Here is a 4,407-nt window from a genome sequence, read left to right on the forward strand (position 1 = left end):
TCTCTCACAAACTTGAATGTGTGTCTTTTCCTGTATTTTTTTTTTGAGACACGGTTGGGTTCATTGACTGCTCGTAAAAAACTATATTTCAATGTTGTCTTGCTGGATGTTTTTTTTTTATACCAGCACTGAATTTACTTCAACTGTCCATCATTTCACTGTCTGTCAGTCTCTGTACTGTAGGTGAGTAGGTTGAGTAGTGAGTTGGAAGCAGCTGTCTGTAGTCTTATGTAACAGGAAATCTAAAAAAAATAAAATTAATAACAGAATAGAAACAGTACACTTTAATGCCTAGAAAATTCAAAAACTATGGACAGGCGATCTGTCCAGGGTGTACTCAGCCTTTCGCCCCAAGTCAGTTGACATTGGCACAGCACCCCTGCACGACCCTCATGTGGAGGATGAAGCGGTAGAAGATGGATGGACGGATACTTGTCATGCGGTTGCCCTCAGGACTTCTGTAGAACGACCGTCAAATCTTCTCATCAACCCATTCCCAAATGGCTGAATAACTGCCAGATATCAAAAGTGAAAGTTATCTTGAAAAAATAGGCAGAATAAATTTTTATGGCCAAAACTGCAGCCATAAAATCAATATAAATCCAGGCAGTCCTGCAAATCCCGATTGGTTGACAGGAAGTTACTGAAATAGGGAAACAAATTACTTACAACATGCGTACACAAAACTGTATCACTCTATGTTTTATAACATTTAAACTATTTGGTTAATTTCCACATGTCAGCAACAGGTGAAGAATGAAATAGAAAGTGTCTCTGCTACGAGCAACAATTGCTTCCCTGTCCAGAAGTAAATTTGCCACATTTGCATCCGTTTTCAAGTTTCTCTCTGCTTCCAGTCGTCTTTCAAATGCATCTCCAATGCATGTTTTACTTATTCTCTAGTAGATGTTTTTGAGATGGGTAGTGAAACCTTTTAGGTTTGGTGACGTGGAGCATTTCAGGCATGGAGATACAGCCTCAGGTCATCTAACACAGCATCTGTTCGCATTCATCTGGAAGGAGGGTCTCGGGTCAGACATCCTGCCTACCACAGCTTTAAGTTGGATTATAATGACTGTAATGGAAGGAACCATTTTGTTAGCAATAAAATTAATCTAACTCAAAACTGTATATTTTGGCAATCAAACACAATCACAGCTCACAATAGATGTCAGACCCTGAGCCAGTCGAGGGACTTCAAATTACACATTTCATTTATGAGCCTACTCCTCTTGCTATTTTACAGCCTCTGAACAGCCGATTAATAGTGAGCGTAAACACAGCCTCTCCATGTGTACCTAGAGCAGGTACGTATTCTCAGCACACAGCCCATATGGCAACTAATTAGAGCTTGGCAAAGTGCATTACAGTCCGTCCAAATCAGAGCTAGCAACGGGCACCTGCGGATCTAAGAGGCGTCAGCTGTGAACAGAAGTACGACTGCACTTTGGGACGAAACGTTGATAAGAACAATAATCCTCAATATCCGTGGAGCAGGACTGTAAGAATGAGATCAGTGCAACTGAGAATAGGTGCCAAACTCTTGTCTTGCATGACTTATGAAGGTATGGTAGCCCTTCTCACCTCCTTTAACAAGATTTTTTCTGCTATGTCATAGCGTGCAAATTGCATTGCTTATACTTAAATTGAACAAAGGGAATGTGCTCTCCGTTTCATATTACTCTAGTTGCTGTGCGTTATTCTTGTGGGACCGTTTTGAAACTCAACCACCTGAAGGTGTGTGTTGGGGGGGTGGGGAAGGGGGGGTGAATACTACTGCCATGTTGACCATATGGACAGCTTATTTACACTGACCGAGCATCTTAATGAAAGTCCACAACCTGATGGATAGTCTGCTGTGCACACACACGCACGCACGCACGCAAAATTTGAAAAAAAAATTGACGCAAATTTTTTGGTCCAAAATTTGAAAAAAAAAATTGGACCCAAAATGTTTGGTCCAAAATTTGAAAAAAAAAGGACGCAACATTTTTGGTCCAAAATTTGAAAAAAAAAATTGGACCCAAAATGTTTGGTCCAAAATTTGAAAAAAAAATTGACGCAAAATGTTTGGTCCAAAATTTGAAAAAAAAAATTGACGCAACATTTTTGGTCCAAAATTTGAAAAAAAAAATTGGACCCAAAATGTTTGGTCCAAAATGTGCAAAAGAAATTGACGCAAAATTTTTGGTCCAAAATTTGAAAAAAAAAATTGGACCCAAAATGTTTGGTCCAAAATTTGAAAAAAAAAAGTTGGACCCAAAATGTTTGGTCCAAAATGTGAAAAAAAAATTGACGCAAAATTTTTGGTCCAAATTGTTAAAAAAAAAATTTGACCCAAAATGTTTGGTCCAAAATTTTAAAAAGAATTGACGCAAAATTTTTGGTACAAAATTTGAAAAAAAAAATTGGACCCAAAATGTTTGGTCCAAAATTTGAAAAAAAATTTGATGCAAAATGTTTGGTCCAAAATTTGACAAAAAAAGTCATACTATATACTATGTCGTCCAAAATTTGAATTTTTTTTTTTTTTTTTTACAAACAGAGTATAGCATGTTATAGCAACCTAAGGAAGTGATTTCAATGAAAACAAAGTGAGGACCGACCAAAATGTCCTCACTCCGTAAAAATGTCATCTTAAAACAGTTAAAAACCCTCACTGGTCCTCAGTATGCCGCAAGTACAAGAACACACACACACACACACGGCTTCCAAAATGTTAAGCAAACAATTCTTGTGTAAGGGTACACATCATAAAAAAGACACAGGCGATGATGAAATGTACAAGAAATACCTAACCTTAACCCTTAGTCTAATCCTGACTCAACTGCTCCAACTCTTAACTCTCGAAAAGTTATGAGGACCAGACAATATGTCCTCACAAATATAGATTTTGGTCCTCTTATGGACTACTGGTCCTCATAACGTCAGTGTTTATGCCACAATTAAGGTCCTAAAGAAGTAACAAATACAAGGACAGACACACACACACACAAATGACATTGGCTGCTGTCAAAGCCCTGTACTGACACCTAGTGGTAAAAGATAGACCAAATCTGTATTTGTCCACAAGATGGTCATTTTGCACAAACTAATAACAATAAAGCCTTGAATAAGAATCATTGTACATAGTTCATTTGGAACTATTCACATGTTAGGTGTATTAAAAGATAATCAGTGATGGAGAAGAGACCTGCTCAATTAGACTGATAATAGAGATTAGATTAGATAGATTACATAGCATTTTGTATTAATGAAAAATGATTCACTATTTGAGTCACTTGGATTTATGTTTTACTGAATGCGTGAAAGTTTATAAAAATGTGCCTTAAGTTATGACCAATGCATGATTCCAATAAAAAAAAAAACTAAGGATAACGCAAAAAAAGAAGCCCCTTTATATCACAGTAAGTGTGAAATGTGATTTGGATTTGGATTACTCTTTATTGAAGCACTAGTTTACATGGAGCTGATAAAGCTCCAGATAAGACACATGCTTTATGACAATAAACCAAGTGAGATAAGAATGCCTCTGTTGGGTCACTGCTCACCGACCTCGACACAAAATATCACAGTAATAAAATTTACTGTATGAATACACGTAAATAAAAATAAAATCAAAAACCCTACACTGGTCACCATAGGGGCCATATTTAAGAGAGCAATCTCATGTCAAAGGTTAACATCTATACAGAACACTAAGCTACGTTTGACTTGAACTAAAAACACGGCAGTGCGTGCGAGTGTGTGCTCTCGTCCAAGAAAATGATCCTTGTACCTTTTTATTGCCCCTCATAAAAAAAAAAAACAGACCATTTTTCAAGAATAAAGACTAAATCCACATGCATGCACTTCTTCCTGGTTTGTACGCCTTAGATAAACTACGACGACAGGAACATTCTCACACCTGAGAGGGCAGAACCTGACCGTCAGGGGCGACTCCAGCGATAACACACATAAAATAGACGAAACAACAAAAGGTGCTGACAGACTGACGGCAACTGTCAAAGTTGATTCAAAGCCAAGGACTGAATATTGGATATTTAAATTTATGTTCCTGATTTTTGATTGGAACACCCTCTTCACCACGGGTGTTTGGAACTTGCCGCAGATTCAAAGTTTGCCGTCATCCGAGTTGGAAGTAAATTTTGTGACTTTTTGACTTGAACAGAAGCCAGAGACACCACTGACGCAGTGGGATGCTGAAGATTTGGAAGACGACGATCTAACCGAAGAAAAATCATCGAATTATCTAAATATCAAGGTACACGTTCTCTACTTTCATATATTTGAATTCATATCTGCATTGCACTTATTATGCATATTAAAGACGGCCTAATTTTAGGTTCCCGTATGACTCGACGCAGAGGGGGAAATTTTCAGGCTGAAGCGGAGGAATAATAAAAG

This window comes from Microchirus variegatus (assembly GCF_963457635.1).
Source record: "Microchirus variegatus genome assembly, chromosome: 14".
In the NCBI taxonomy this organism is placed as follows: Eukaryota; Metazoa; Chordata; class Actinopteri; order Pleuronectiformes; family Soleidae; genus Microchirus; species Microchirus variegatus.